At 41.9% G+C, this 15,823-nt stretch overlaps 1 protein-coding gene across 7 annotated transcripts in view; it reads right to left on the minus strand.

The window, feature by feature from the left end:
• ITPR1 (inositol 1,4,5-trisphosphate receptor type 1) overlaps nt 1-15,823 on the minus strand; it is a 385,201-nt gene that overhangs the window by 267,176 nt on the left and 102,202 nt on the right. Inside the window, exon 1 of one of the 7 annotated variants that reach the window (XM_064274994.1) lies at nt 8,362-10,028. The exons of the other annotated variants lie outside the window; for them this stretch is intronic. The gene's annotated coding sequence lies outside the window, so the exon portion shown is untranslated. Of the gene's footprint in view, nt 1-8,361; nt 10,029-15,823 lie in introns of those variants that run through there. 7 annotated transcript variants of the gene reach the window in all.

The following is a 15,823-nucleotide window of genomic DNA, read 5'->3' on the forward strand; positions in this document are numbered from 1 at the left end:
TTACCTGCCCCCTCCCCTCTCTGCACCAAGTCTGGGCTGGCTTCAGCATCACACGACCTGAGCCATTCTACCTGCTTTGGAGAGGGAACAAATTAATACACAGGAAAAAATAATTTGCTAGCTCCCCTAAACCAGGAACCCAGGGCCTGCACAGCCCCTCTGCTTAGGCACAGGCATAATGAGTCCACGGATTTCGAATGCCTTTCACCTCTGCATAGACCTGTGTGGGCCCATTTCACCAGTGTAGGCCCCCATTAGCACAGTAAAACTGGGTATATACCTGAAGCCCATCATCAACTGCGTCAGCTATAAGGTGGAGTGGCAGATTTGTGACATTTGTCACTGCTCTGCCCATTAAGCAAGGTCCTCACCTACCCACATCAGAGGCCTGAGGACTGGTGGCTCCCCCCACACCACCTGGCCACCCACAACAGAGGTCTAAGAATAAGTAGTGCCTCCCAGTCCTTACAGCCAACAGCATTGGGGCCCATAGTCTGGCTGCAAAACCCATCCATCTATGCACTCTAAGGAATAGGGACACACCTTCCACCCAGACACTCAGGGGCCAGACATCAGCCCCCTCCCTTGCTTAGTTCATGACCCCAGCCAGATCCCTAAGGCTACTCCAATCACCCCTGCCCTTCTAGGACTGTAGGTGAGAGCCTGCACCACGCACTTGGTGACCAACTAACTGGACACCTAAGCTGAATCCATACGAGGAAAGTAAATGGACTCCTGGGCTCACATATCTAGTAACAGCTCTAACCACCTGGTGACACGACATGAGAGCTTCAAAGGTGCCAATAATCAAACTAGCTCACACGAGCAGCCTATTTGGGCATATCAAAACAAAACAAAGAAGCTAGGATGCAGTAAGCATGCATAAAATAAATAAATATAATAACTTATTGATGGCTCGGAGACAACAGTTAATATCAAATCACATAAAGAGGTGGACCGTGATGGCTTCAGCAAGCGCCCAAAATAAAGAATCAAGAAACCTTCCACAGGAAGATAATTTCTTGGAATTACAGGAGGTAGAATTTAAAAGAAAAATATACAGAGCTCTTCGAGAGATCAGGAAGTAGATCAGGCAAAATGCAGAACAAACCAAGCAACACACAGACAAAGCAACGAAGGAACTTAAAAAGGTTATATAAAAGCATAATGACAAATTTAACAGGCTATAAGAATCCATAGAGAGACAGCAAGCTGAAATTCAAAAGATTAACAATAAAAGTTTAGAATTAGACAACTCAATAGAAAGTCATGGGGGCAGAATTGAGGCAATGGAAGTCAGAATTAGTGAGACTGAAGATAAAGCACTTAACACCAACTTATTTGAGGAAAAACCAGATGAAAGAATTAAAAAAAAATGAAGAAACCCTGAGAATTATGTGGGATTCTGTCAAGAAAGACAACCTATGAGTGACTGGAATACCAGAACAGGGGAGATAACAGAAAATACAGAGAGAATTGATGAAGAATTGTTGGCAGAAAACTTCCCTGATATCGTGAAAGATGAGAAGATATCTATCCAAGAAGCTCATCAAACCCCACACAGGTAGATCCCAAAAGAAAGTCACCAAGACATATAATAAAGCTTGCCAAAACCAAAGATACAGAGAGAATTTTAAGAGCAGCTAGGGATAAACAAAAAGTCATCTACAAAGGACACTCAACAAGACTAAGCTCAGACTACTCAGTAGAAACCATGCAGGCGAGAAGGCAAAAGGATGACATACAAAAAGCCTTAAAGGAAAAAAACTGCCAGCCAAGAATTATATATCCAGCAAAACTGTCTCTCAAATATGATGGCGAAACTAGGGAATTTCCAGAAAAACAACGTTCCTCAAAATACTAAACATAGAATTAGCACATGACCCAGCTATTGTACTACTAGGTATATACCCAAAAGTCTTGAAAACAGGGGCTCAAGCAGATACTTGTGCAACAGTGTTCACAGCATTAATTACAACAGCCAAAAGGTGGAAATAACCTAAGTGCCCATCAACAGATGAACGGGTAAGCAAAATAGAATATTATTCTGCAATAAAAGGAATTGAAATATACATGCTGTGACATGGAGGAACCTTGAAAACATTATGCTGTGTGAAATAAGTCAGACATAAAAGGACAACAACTGTATGATCCCACTTATATGAGATATATAGAATAAGCAAATGCATAGAGACAAAATTCTGTTAGTGGTTACTACGGGCTGGGGAAGAGGGGTATGGGGAGTTACTGTTGAAGGGGTACTACGTTCCAGTTTTGGGTGATGTAAAAATTTTGGAAATGGATGGTGGTGGCTGTGTAACTTGGTGAATGTCATTAATGTCACTAAATTATATACTTAAAAATGATTAAAACTGCAAAATTTTTGTTACATACATTTTAGCACAATACCAAAAAATCCCGATGCCATTGAGTGGATTCCGACTCATAGCAATCCTATAGGACAGAATAGTAAAACTGCCCCACAGGGTTTCCAAGGCTGTAATCTTTCTGGGAGCAGACTGCCACATCTTTCTCCCAAAGAGAGGCTGGTGGGTTTGAACTGCTAATCTTTCAGTTGGCAGCTAAACACTTAACCACTGTGCCACCAGGGCTCCTTTTTATCACAATAAAATTTAAAAAAGGGGGGTTTGGCATCAGTGGGCTGATAGTTCTGCAGGGCAGCAAGTAGCTAGAGGTGAGTAAGAAGAAACCTTTAGAAAGGAAACATAATTTCTCATTTATTTTAGTCCTTTCTGAGCTAACTTACTTTCTCATTGCTCAACAATTTCATGCTTGCTGAATAGTCCTGGCAATTTACTTCTGAAAGATCACTGCAATTGAAAACCCTATGGAGCACAGTTCTACTCTGACATACATGGGGTCACCATGAATTGGAATTGATTCGATAGCAACTGGTAACTGGTGCCTCAGGAGAAAGCAAGCCCTTGCCCTCTGGCTTCCAGCTGGATTTTCAGAGATGGGGAGGTGAGAGAAGTCAGAGTATTTATTTTGACTCACTACTCCCACCCTCACACAGCCCTTTGACCCCAGCAGTCATTAGACACCCCCGGGCCTCAGTTTCCTCATCTATACAACAAGCAGAGCTAATCAGATAATCTCTAGGGTGGTTTTCAGTTCCTGTCCCGTGTTTTTACTTCTTGAATCCACAGAAAGAATAATCATCTACATTTGCCAAATCAAATAGGCATGATACGCAAGCCAGTGTTTCCTCATTGCTGTCAGGATGCTTTCCTTCCAAAAGGATCACAGGACAGGCTAAGAAGTGTTCCCATCTGTCTTTATCTCTTTTCACTTTACTTACTGTAGCCTGGTTGCTTTTTATCATCAAAATGAAGAAATGAATTTTAGTAAATCCCAAGCAAACAGGTATGTGGGACTGTAAAATTATTATTTTTTTTTCCCCTAAACATTTCATATGCTTCATCGAATGTAAACCAAGGCGCCTGTAGTATGAACCGTCACTGAGTGCACTTTGTATGTAGACAGCTTTGTCAGGATTTGTCTGTATTTATAGACGACGCAGCATACACTGTAGAAAGTTGCCCAAATGTGAAAGGGTGTCTATTTCTTCCCAAGCCTTTCTTCCCAAGTTGATTGTATGCAGTGTATTAGCCCTCGGCCATAAACACCATTCTTTTTTAAACACAGGAAGATAAAAAATTTCTTCTTCAACTTAAGATCTCCTAACATGATGTTTCCACCCAAGAAGAAGGGCTCACTCAACCCCAGCAGCTCAGAACATCAAAAGCAAAATAGGAAGCATTTAAAATATGCAAGTTCTTCCTCTTAGCATGGGACCACATAGTAGTCCTTGACTCCTGACTGGCAGGGGGCTCTAAGGCACAAACCTCTGGTGATGTATCAACACACCGAGAATATTAGCTTCTAAAAGGTTACATAACTTTTTTTTACCCAAAGAAACAATATAAAGCCAACTTATTTTAAAGTGAATAACAACTACATTCCTATTTCTCCATAGAGTAACTTCTGTCTTACCCTGTATAATAAACATGGAATTGTTGTTCATTTTAAACACAGACAGGGTATACCAGTAAAAAGGTGATTACTGATAAGTTAATAAGTCTGAGTTTTAGAACCAAAGATGATAAAATCTAGAGTGGCCATAAATGCAATTAAAAGGTAATACTTTAAAAGTAGGACTGAAAAACTCACGGGAAGAGTTTATCTGTTTGTTTATGGACTTGGCTTTCAATCATGACACTAGACCCGTTACAACAAAGTCTAAGGGACTTTTTCCTCAGTTCTTGGCTCACAAGGGAATTTCACTGTACAGACCTAATGGAAACATAAATACCAACATGAGCTTGGTGAACTTTTCTAAAATAAGGGGGATTTTTTGGACAGTGTTTGTCTGTAATTTGGGCTTTTTGCAATTTTTTAAATGCTGGTGGCATTCATAGCAAACCCCTCGTAAGTCAGAGCATCTAGGTTTCAGCTCTGATTTCACCTTAATCAGTAGGGAAGGGGGATGGCAAGGTAGGGTTAGACAAATTCCAAAGAAAAACAAACATACACCACCATACTTCATCTATCAAATGAGGATCATACTCGGTCTTTCCAATTTCATAAAAATGTTCTACCCCAGCCACACTACCAAAATTCTCTCAAAAATCATCAGAGACCTAAATACGAAAGTCAACTGACTTTTCAGACCTCATCCTCCCAATCTTGGCACCATCTGACACTCTTTGCCACCCTGCCCTTGAAGAATTCACCTCCCCTGAAATTTCCAAGCTTCCACTCTGTCTCAGGAAACCCTGGTGGTGTAGTGGTTAAATGCTATAGCTGCTAACCAAAAGGTCAGCAGTTCAAATCCACCAAGCTCCTTGGCAACTCTATGGGGCAGTTCTACCCCATCCTATAGGGTCCCTATGAGTCGGAATCGAGTCAACGGCAATGGATTACTCTGTTCATTCTTCCTTTTCAGGCCTCTTCACTGTCTACTCTTTCTCCGCTCACCTCTTAAAAAGACAGTCCCTAAGCAGATGCCCTTGTTCCTCACATATTGCTGCTGGCTGCCGTAGAGTTGGTCCCAATTCATGATAAGCCGGTGCACCATGGACAGAAACTGCCCAGTCCTGTGCCAGCCTAGGATCAGCTGGAAATCAGACCACTGGGGTCCACAGGGTTTTCACTGGCTCATTTTTAGAAATAGATCATTGTGTCTTTCCTTCTAGTCCATCTTAGTCTGGAAGCTCTGCTGAAACCTGTTCAGCATCATAGCAACACACAAGCCTCCAGTGACAGATGGGTACTCCTCATGAAACGGCCAAGATTAACTTTAATATATACCAGGTGCACACGAAGAGTTTCATATACAATATCCAAACAAATTCTCATAGCTACTTTTTGAGGTAGGTCCTATTGTTATTCACTGGGTAAACAGCAAAGTGGGGAGGAGTTTTAAAAACAGGTCTAAATACAGAGCCCATATCCCTAACTGCTTTTGCTATACTTTCCCCTCCTTATTCTTCTCTGTCAGTGAACTGGGCTTTCACTCATATCGGTAGACCCTTTACAGCAAACTCTAAGGGACTTCTTTCTCAGTTCTTGGATCATGAATGGCACCATTTACACTCTCAGTTTCAGTTTTAACTTTTATGGCAGAGACTATTTCCTGCTTGCTCAAAGCCATTCCCCTCATTTTTACTACTAACAGAACACTTTATCACTGGAGTAGTAGTGGGCCCATATTTAAGACAAGCAAACAAACAAACATTTTCAAGTCTCCCTTGCAGATATCAGTGGCCGGGAGATAACCATGGGGAGGGGCGTTTGGCCAAACTTTTTGAAGGAGGCTTACTTACTCAGTGGGGAGGTGTATTTTTTGTCCTTCCTCTTTCCTATAGGCAGCCAGACCTAACCCAGAGTTATGCAACTTCTTGGTTTTTTTTTTTTTTTTCCTAGCTCTAACCCCTTTTAAACTCCAGACCAGAATTTAAGAACCTGGTATAAATCTCCATATTTGCTCATACCTCATCAGGCTCCTTCAAGGATCTGGGCAACTGACATCTGCCCCATAGTCCTGGCAACATGAACCAATGACAAGTCATTCTCTCCCTTGTCCCCACCCTAAGTCCATTCCTTCTCCCAACCATCTGCCTTGATTAATGGCACCACTACCTTCCTGGTAAATTAAAAAAAAACAAAACCTTAAACTATCAATTTTTCTCTCTCTTTCACATCCTCCAGAGCCAGGGAACAGGGCCTAATGAATCTACCTTCTGACAGTTTCCTATGTCCACCCCACGTTCCTTGCTGCTTCTGCCCAGATTTCAAGTCCCATTGTCTCCCACTGGGACTCACGGTAGCCTCCCTGGCTTCCATCAGCCACTTCTCCAATAGGGTTGCCTTTCTGAAACATGTCCAGCCATAACCTTTACTAACCAGAAATCTTCAGAGGCTCTTGATGCCCAAGAACAAAGGCTTGAGCTCCTTACATCAGCATTCACGGTGATGGGGGCTTGTTATGAACTGAATTGTGTCCCCCCGAAATTCGTGTTGTTAATCCTAACCCCTGTACTTACAGATGTAATCCCATTTGGGAACAGGGTTTTCTTTGTTACCTTAATGAGACCATATCAGTGTAGGGTGTGTCTTAAACCAACCACTTTTAAGATATAAAAAGAGCAGATTAGACACAGAGACAAGGAAGCACAAATGGAAAAAGACAGATGCCATGCCACATGAAGATCCCAAGGAGCTGAGGAACAGAGGCTGAAAAGAGACAAGGACATTCCTCCGGAGCCAGAGAGAGAGAAAAGCCTTCCTCTAGATATGGTGTCCTCAATTCAGACTTACAGTCTCCTAAACTGGGAGTAAATCAATTTCTGTTCACTAAAGTAACCTACTTGCAGTATTTCTGTTAGCAGCACTAAGAAAGTAAAACAGGCCTCAGTCTATATTTTCAGCTTTATCTCCCACCTTATCCAGCATGTCTTCAAAAAAAAAAACAAGATGTTTTATACTTCCTTTTGCTCTGGACTCTCATGATATATTACATGAGCCTCTTTAGTAGTTATTATATTCTCTCTTATAATAGAACTAGTATTTACCCTATCTCTTCTATTGTATTTATATGCCCAAAGGGCAGATGGCCCTGTCTTATTCACACTTGTATTCTCCCAAGTAACTAGCATCAGAACTTTAAACATAATTACTCAATTTATGTTGCTGAATTGAATTCAAGGCTGTAAGAAAACACGAATTGTCACCAGCCTACCTGCTATTGTGTTCACACTGTTCTAATCTCAGCTTTTAGATAAAATATAAAATGCAACCTAGACTTTGCCACTGACTCTAGTCACTCACTATCTCAGTCTTAAGTCCTTCTTTGAAAATGGAGGGAGTGGCCTAAATGACATCAGACATTTTTAGAGCTAAAAATGATCCTGGCTGAGCCTCATGTTTACAAATAATGACAGCTACCAGAGAAGTGAATTGATACATCTAAGTTCACGAAACATGTAATTAAATATCGCCATGCAAGCATAGACAGTAGATATCATGAGACACAGTACCAAGGGCCAAAGCCAGGATCAGAAGAGCTGAGCTCTTTTCCCAGCACTCAAGCATGTCCTGAGTTATCAGAGCATGGATCACTTGTCCAGTGATTACGTTAGAGAAGCCAACTGTTTTCGCATACCCAGTTAAGACGAATGTCCCAATCTTCAAATATCACTATTCATGTTTTCCCCTCCACCCTGAGTCCAAGTGGCTTGTATAGAGCTGAACTCAAGCTCCCTGCTCCAGCCCTGGTCAAAGAGGGGATGTACAATACTAAGAGCCCATCATAAGCCCAATGAGAGTTGTCATGAAAGCCCATCATGAGTCAGAAGGAGTTAACTAGCCAAGCACTTAACCACTGGTGCCTCCCAGGGGCTCAGAGAGGGTGCAAATCCAGAGCTGCAGACAACTGTTTTGACACTACCAAGGAAGGGTTGGCCTGAGAATTGGGCCAACCCAGAGGAAAGCAGAGATGAAATGTGAAAAGAGTAGAAAAGTCCAGCCCCTGAAGACACAACAACATTGACCCAGCCACCAGCTCCAGCAGTTATATGAGCCAACACATTCCCATATGAGCTGGGCTTTCAGTTGTTTGCATCCTAAAGAGTCGTGATTAATATTAAGGCCACAAAGGGACACTTAAAGAAAACAGTCAAAAATGATCTCAAAGAAGACTACAGTAGTTTCTACAAGTAGTGACCAAAATTTGATGCAACTGTCTAATGTACGATGAATAATATTAACAGTGTGGGGAAACAAAAAGACAAGGAGTGTAAACAGGTGGACTGTTATCAAACATATAACATAAAATACCTTAGTCAGCGTTTGTACAGAGCCTGAAGCTTGCACTGTCACCACAATCGCTCAACAACTTCCTGGCATTCCCAAGGATGGCAGATATACACTAGGAACACTTCTTAAATAAAATTGAAGCAGTACCCTGCCCTCACTGTTGTCATACACAGACATCCTTCTCCCTGTGTTCTTTTTTCAGTTGAAGAATTCCTTAGAACCCTGGTCCTTAAATTAACATATTGAAGAAGAAGGGATCAAGGGTAAAAAGATCAAAAGCAGGAACACCAATCCTCAAAGAAGTTACAAAATAAAAGTAGTTCTCAAACCTTACCACAATGTCTTTTCAATCTGCATCCTTAAAGAGTCTGATTATGTAATATAGTTATGTCAGATGTGACTGTTAAACTGACACAGCTCCAAATGAAGGCTTAAAAAAAAAATCAACCAAGTTGAAAGAAGCCATCAGGTTAAATACATCACCTCCAAATGAGAGCCAGAATAACCTCTGACATTTAACACTCTGATAGAAATCTTAACTGCTGTTGGTTTCTGTTACTGAATCACAAGCCTCTCTAAAAAACAAACAAACAAACAAAAAATGCCCATGGAAAATGAAAAAGTCTTCCCAACCCTAAGAAAAAAGCAAAACCAGTTCAAGGCAAAGATCTCAAAGGTCTGGAGATGTGAAGATAGTCAAGTTGCCTCAGGAAAATAAGGTCCTGCCATTCTTTTTCCTCTTTACATTCTTCCCCTAGGAAGAAACAAGGAACCACTGCCCTGAATCAAAATATAGAAAAAGGAGCAGAGTGACACTTTCCTAGGGATAAAGCATTCTTCCTGCCCCTGGTCTTGAAACAGAGTCCACTAGGGCAGATACAGTGGTATGCTGTGAAGCCAGAAGAATCACAAAATACAATCAATGGCTTACTCCACTGATTCTCATTCATTCACAAATGCTAATTCAGCAACTCCTTTGGGCCAGACATGGTTCCAGGTACTAGGGATACAGTGGTCAGCGAGACAGACAAGGTCTCTGCCTTTACACAACTTAAATTTTAGAAGGAGTGATAAAGAGATAGAAAGTAAAAAATAATACAAAATATAGTGTTAGGCGTGATGAATGTTATAAATAAATAAAGCCAGGTAGAAAGACAAAAGGGTGAAGCAGCTAAAGGGATATAAAGTGATGAGACAGGGTACAGGTAGGTACAGGTATATACATATGTGTGTACCGAGAGACATATCTATATGTATGTATACATAGAGATATGCGTGTGCATGCATATATATTCATAGAGGACACAATTACAGATACTTTGCAGACATAACCAACTACCTTGCAAGACTGATTTTCTGGATTTGAAGGTTTAGGATCTTAGTCTCATGGGACAACTCATTAGAGTTCACAAAGTTCACGTTTTACATCCTTAGTGAAGTGAGTAGTGTCTGGGGTCTTAAAGCTTGCAAACAACCATCTAAGATACAACAATTGGTCTCTACCCAGAAGGACAAAAAAGAAAGAAAGAAACCAAAGTCTCAGAGAAGAAACTAGTCAACAGGTCTAATAGCCTACACGAGCCATGGCCTCATACTACCCTAAGATCAGAACTAGATAGTGCCGGCTAGGACTACTGACCATTTTTATCAGAGCCACAAAAGATGGAATCTGATAGAACGAAAGAAAAACATGGAACAGAACTCAAATTCTTAAAACGTCCAGACCTAAATGGACCAGTTGAGACTAGACTAGAGGACTCCTTGAGACTATCATCCTAAGTCTTTAAATCTTGAAGAAAATTATCCCCTGAGAGCAGCTTTCAGCAAAATAACAGGTTGGCACACAAAATAAAGGATATTACCTGTGAGTATGGTGCTCCATTTAAAAACCATCTGTATGAGACCGAAGGGTCAGTAATTACTCTAAAGTAAAGATAAGAAGATAAGGGGCAGGGAAACTAGGGTACTAGAAAGAGAACAACCAGAACGCAATTAAAGAGAATGTTGACATACCGTGAAAAATGTAACTAATATCACTGAACAATTTGTATAGAAATCGTCAGATGGGAACCTAATTTGCTATGTAAACTTTCACTGAACACACTGTATTTTTTAATACCTACATCTTAGCTCATATTGTACATCATTTAAATATGTATTTGCATCTAAAGTAATAGATGAAATTTTATAAGTAAAAAAAAGTAAATCCACATTGAAAACCTAAGGGCGGAAGGGAAAAGGTGATGAGACAGGAAGGATAGGGCAGGTCTCTCTGAGGTGGTGACATCTAAGCAGAGAATGAGGAAGTGAGGGTAAGAGACCTGCAAATATACTGAGGAAGAGAGTTCTAGGCAAGAGTAAACAGCAAGTGCAAAAGGCCCTGTGGTAGGAATGAGCTCACTGTATATGGGAACAGCAAAGTGGCCAATATGGTTATAGCTGAGTGAGCTAAGAGAGCCACAGTAGGTGAACTTGCTAGAGGCAAGCAGGGGCCAGATCGTGGCAAACAGCTCTTCTCAATCCTAACTGTAATCCAGAAATTTGGATCTCGTTCTTCTGTGAGCATCCCAGGTGCTGGTTTTTGGGGTTGTCTGTTTTAATCATTCTTCTGGGTAGCCTTAATTTACAGCCAGTCAGTTTTGAGAACCTGGCTTGATACAGGGTCCTCTAGGATTTTTTTCAAGTTAAGCAGGAAGCCATTTAAGCAACAGAGTAGCATGACCAGAACGGTGTTATGAGGACCATTCCAGCTCCACACCCTGTGGAGAAGACTGCAGGGGAGCAAGGCTGCAAGCAGGGCAATCTACTGCAACACTACTGTAGTCCTTCTAGAATAGTGCTACTCAAACTTAAAGTGTTTGCCAATCACCAGGGGTGCTCCTTAAAAATGGAGATGTGGTTCACTGGCCTGTAGAGAGGGTGAGATTTGTATTTCTAAAGAGCTCCCTTAAAGCCAACACCTCTGATTCCATGGATCACCTTAAAGAGCAAGGATCCAGCAAAATGAAATCAATTTAATGGATCTCAACCAAATCCTTTAAATAAAAGAGAATTAAATCACATTTTATACATAAACAGAAAAGGAAATACTGTTTTGTAAATCGTTTGCTTCAGGACGTTATATGCATTTGTGAATATGTCTCCTGGGTAGCAATGTAAAATATACTGCTTACTGAGTTCCACTCAGAGAAGCTCGAGAAATATTAGCCTGGGTAAGAAAAGATAGTGGCTTAGAACAGTGTGGAGGCCATAGGCTAGATGGTAAGTAGTAGTCAGATTTGGAATATAACTGAAGGCAGAACAGGCGGGCCTAAAATGGTTAAGATATAATGTGTGAGGGATGGAGAAGGGTCAGACACTCTAAGATTTCTATTGTTGTTGTAAGGAGCCCTGGTGGTGCAGTGGTTAAGCTCTTGCCTGCTAACCAAAAGGTCAGCAGTTCAAACCCGTCAGCCATTCTGAGGCAGTCTGCTTCCGTAAGGATTAGTCTTGGAAACCCTGTGGGGCAGTTCTCATAGGGTTGCTATGAATAGGAATCGACTTGACAGCAACGAGTTTTTGGTTGTTGTCATCGGCTGCCAAGTTGGTCCCCGACTCATGGGGACCCCACGCACAATGGAATGAAATGCCAGTTGCTGATTAGACCATCGTGATCCATAAGGTTTTCATTGGCTTATTTTCAGAAGTAGATTGACAGGCCTTTTTTCCCAGTTCATCTAAGTCTGGAAGCTCTGTTGAAACCTATTCATCATCACAGTATTTTAGCCTGATGAAAAACAGTCGCCATCCACTGAGATCCGGATGACCAGGGATGGAACAGATTTAGGGCAGAAGAACCTGTCAGTTTGAGACTTATAACCAGTTTAAGATGCCTCGGCAAACCATTTGAGATGTCACTTAGAAAGCTAGATATACACGCTGAGCTCTTGGGAGACGGACTGGGGCTGGAGAAGCACATCTGTTAATTACCACCACATTCAGCCTCATGGGACTGGATGAGAGCGCTCAGAGAGCAAATGCAGATAGAGAAGAGATGAGGGCCAAGGGCGAAGCCCTGGACCAGACCAACATTCAGAGTGGGACAGGGGAAGAGACAGCCAGTGAGGTTCTGGAGAACCAGGCAAGTGGGTGTCTACAAAGCCAAGGGGTAAAACAACTTCATCGCTGCTTTTCATACAGGCTTAAAAACCCAGTGTGATGTGAAAGAGTCCCTGGGTAATGCGCAAACGGTTAACACATTCAGCTACTAACACAAAAGTTGGAGGTTCGAATCCACCCAGAGGTGCCTCGGTAGAAAGACCTGATCTACTTGCTAAAAATCAGTCACTGAAAACCCTATAGACCAGAGCTCCACTGTGACACACATGCAGTCTCCATGGGTTGGAATCAACTTTTTTTTTTTTCTCTTTTTACAGGTATATACATATATAAGTAAATGGAATAGACCTTTTTTTCTTTTTTTTACAGGTAGATACAAGTAAACGTAAAGAAAAAAAGCCTGGAAGGTTACACAGCAATCTGATAAAGAGTGGCTAACTCTAGGGTCAGGAAGGGAACCAAAAGGAGACTGAAGACTTTGCAACAAAACCTAAACATTTTAGAAGGAGACTGTATTTATCTATTTCTTATATAATGGGCACACAAAAAAAATACTTTTAAAGCTTGTAAGTGATTCTGACAGGCAGCCAGACCTGAGATCACCAGATGGAGATACTCAAGCATCAAATACCAGATTAAAGCAAATGCCTTTGAGAGTTTTGAGATTTTATACGTCTGGTTCTACACCAGGAAAAAGGAAAACAATGCAACCTTAGCAGAACATGCCTGGCACCAAAATATGCTCAGGGAGAATCTCCCTACACAGCTTCTATTTTGGATTCCAGCATGCTATTTAACAGAGTCAGAAGAGAGGTGTTAAAAACCTCTGTAGTCAGAAGCTGTCTTCAGGAAGACTCCAGGCAGCTTGATTTGCAGCCTTCAGTGACAAAAATTAGATACTAAGCTACTAATTAAGAATGCTTGCCCTTTTGACAAGTCCTTCCCAAATGGAGAGTTTCTCTTTCAATCCCCTCCTATTTTGCTCCTTTTTCCGTTTACCCCAGAGGCAATTACCTCTAATTGGGTTGTCAGAAGCCACAAATTCCAGTTGCTATTAGATACAAGAGGAGCCCTAGTGGTGCAGTGGTTAAGCACTTGGCTGCTTAACCAAAAGGTCCATGGTTTGAACCCAACAGGCGCTCTGCCAAAGAAAAAATGTTGTAGTCTGTTTCTACAAAGATTACAGCATTGGAAACCGTATGGGGGAGTTCTACTCTGTCCTATAAGGTCGCTTTGAGTCAAAATTGACTTGATGGCAATGGTTTATTAGATAACAGTTCACTAAATTGATTTGGAAAAGGTAAAGGAATACAGTCAAGACACATGGCCTAGGCCCTCACTGTTCAAAATAAGGACTGTGAACAGACAACATCATCATCACCTGGGGAGCTTGTTAGAAATGCAGGATCTTGGGCCCCATCACAGAATGACTGAATTAGACTGTGCACTTTAATGAGATCACCAGGTGGTTCACCTGTACAGCAAAGTTTGGGAAATACTGCATTAAAGCCAAGCTACCAGATCATCAGAATCACCAGGGAAATATAAAAAATATTTATTCTTAAATCTTATACCAACCAGAGTCCCTGGAAGGTGCAAACTATTAAGTGCTCGACTACTAGCCAAAAGGTTGGAGGTTCAAACCTACCCAGAGGAAATCTCAGAAGCTAGGCCTGGTGATCTGCTTCCAAAAGCCCACAGCCTTGAAAACCTTATGGAGCACAGTTCTACTCTGCATACATGGGGTCATCATGAGTTGTACTCAGCTCCATAGCAACTAACAACAAGATGCGACCTGCAGGGACCAAGCCTGCAAATCTAAGTTTTGAATCTCCAGGTGATTCTGAGGCACAGTCAAGCTTGGTCTGAGACCTACCTGACAGGTACCAAAAACCTCCACTGGCAGACGGACAGTGGCTACGCATGAGGTACATTGGCCAGGAATTAAACCTAGCTCACTTTTATCCCTAAAAAGAAAGCGAGAATTCTAACATTGTACCACCACCGCCCTGCGTTAATGTTGTTGTTGTGTTATTGCGTGCCATCGAGTCCATTCCAACTCACTGCAACCATACGGGACAGAGCAGAGCTGCCCCACAGGGTTTCGAAGGAGTGGCCGGTAGATTCGAACTGCCGGCCTTTTGGTTAGCAGCCTAACCTCTTAACCACTGTGCCACCAGGGCTCCCTATGTTAACGGTACTAGTCATCATTATTAAGTCAAAGAGGTATGTGCATCAGGACAGATAAGAATGAATAAGAAGCAGGACTGAGGATCTAACTCCAGCCAAGAGACACTAATCTCTGGTGCAGAAAGACCACAGATGGTTAAAACATTCCTATATAAGACAGATAATTAGTTAGGTTTACATGCTTTCATGCATTCATTGGACAAACTTGTCAATAACATCCCTAGTATATTGCTTTGAATCTTCTCAAATTTGTTATTTTCTAAAGACCCATTAACCTGTTGCCGTCAAGTCAATTCCAACTCATAGCAACCTAAATGACGCGGTTAATGTTATTGTTGTGTTATTGTGTGCCATCGAGTCAATTCTGACTTATTGCGACCATACAGGGCAGAGTAGAGCTGCCCCATAGGAGCACCTGGTGGATTCCAACTGCCGACCTTTTGGTCAGCAACAGTCGCTCTTAACCACTATGCTACGAGAGTTTCCCATTTTCTAAAGAGGAAACAGAAATACCCAAATCTGACTGGACTGAACTGAACAGCTAGATGCCCCAACAGAACTGCCTGGGCAAAGAATGACACACAAATAAGCACCCTATGAGGGCGGGTCACACCAAAGTACCTCTAGCTGTGTTGGGCAGGCAAATAATACATTCTGACAATGTTAAGGTCAGTTGTAATTCTGGTGTTTGATGTTCAGAAGTTGCCCTTCCAATCTGCCTCTCTCCCTTTACCTCAGAAAATTTCTCAATGTTCCATATGTGCCTAGTCATTGGCCTTTTAGGGATGCCCTCTGGTGCTTGCATCCCTTAATTCACACGCACACCAAAAACAAACTGCAAGGCAAGGAAGAACAGTGAGTCTCTGTGACAGGCAGAGCTGGAGGAGAGAAATGCAACAAAAGACGGTAAACTACTCCACCAACAGGTCCTTGAAAATGAAAGTGACTTTGAGAGCTTCACCGATTCCCCCACTGAGGGGCAGCCTCTGCATTCTGGGAGATGAAAACACTTCCTTCGGCCCCCTCCCTCCAAACCCTTCATAAATTCAACTTCCTTCCACTTAAAAACGACTGCTCTCTCGGCAAAGAATGAAGGATTAGTTTACACCAAGCCCGCTTCCTCTCCCTCTTTCTCCACCCCTACCTTTCATCAGAAAGAAGATAACTTTCTTTCTGAGGACTGAGGGTCTACAAA

The sequence above is a fragment of the Loxodonta africana genome, chromosome 22, assembly GCF_030014295.1.
Source record: "Loxodonta africana isolate mLoxAfr1 chromosome 22, mLoxAfr1.hap2, whole genome shotgun sequence".
Taxonomy (NCBI): Eukaryota; Metazoa; Chordata; class Mammalia; order Proboscidea; family Elephantidae; genus Loxodonta; species Loxodonta africana.